The following is a 786-nucleotide window of genomic DNA, read 5'->3' as shown; positions in this document are numbered from 1 at the left end:
ACTGTTTTTCAAAACGTATTGCCTACATTAACCAGAATGCAATTTAGCCACGGACATCAAGGTAGGCAATTTATCAGATGCAGCTTCCTCTGGAGTCACAAAAGGTTACCCTTGAACACAAAGCAATGTCTATTTGTGACCCCTTGTTGACTTTTGCATTTTCTTGTTTCCTGTCCTGATAATAATCTCATGACCCCTTAGATTCATCTCACGACCCCATGTGGGCGTCTCATTCTTCCTCTTCTTGCACCTTTAATTTCAGGGGTTGCAGAATGATTTTAATGGAAATTGGCACTGATGTGAGTTTCTTTTTTCTCCATATCATGTGACAATCCTATACTATTTGAAGATTGTGTAAAGCTGCACTCTGTCTGCTCTAAAATGTGTGAAATTTTAGAACCAGGCAGGGAACCTGATCGAAACTTTAAAGCAGCTATTTACAGAATAATTACAAAACTCACTTTCTCAAAACACCGACTGTGTTCTGCAAAGGAAATGTCATTTTAATTAAGTTCTTGTCATAATCAGGTTTATTAAATAAATAATAACATTGGAACAAAAAGCAGTGTTATTCATTGAAGGGCTCTGCACATCATTGTGGCCTTCTGGTACAATAGACCGTCCTTCAAACCTGAGGAGGAAAGGTTCAAGTATATCAACAGGCTTTGTGCTGAAATGTCCTTTGGCAATTCACTGACTCCCCGCAGACTAATTAACTGTCATGCAGTGTATCTATATGTTCGGTGTCTCTGTATCATCGGTATATGATCTGGCCGCAGTCGCCTC

This window comes from Pagrus pagrus (assembly GCF_965226575.1).
Source record: "Pagrus pagrus genome assembly, chromosome: 6".
Taxonomy (NCBI): Eukaryota; Metazoa; Chordata; class Actinopteri; order Spariformes; family Sparidae; genus Pagrus; species Pagrus pagrus.
The sequence above is the reverse complement of the archived record's forward strand: the minus strand, read 5'-3'. Positions refer to the sequence as shown.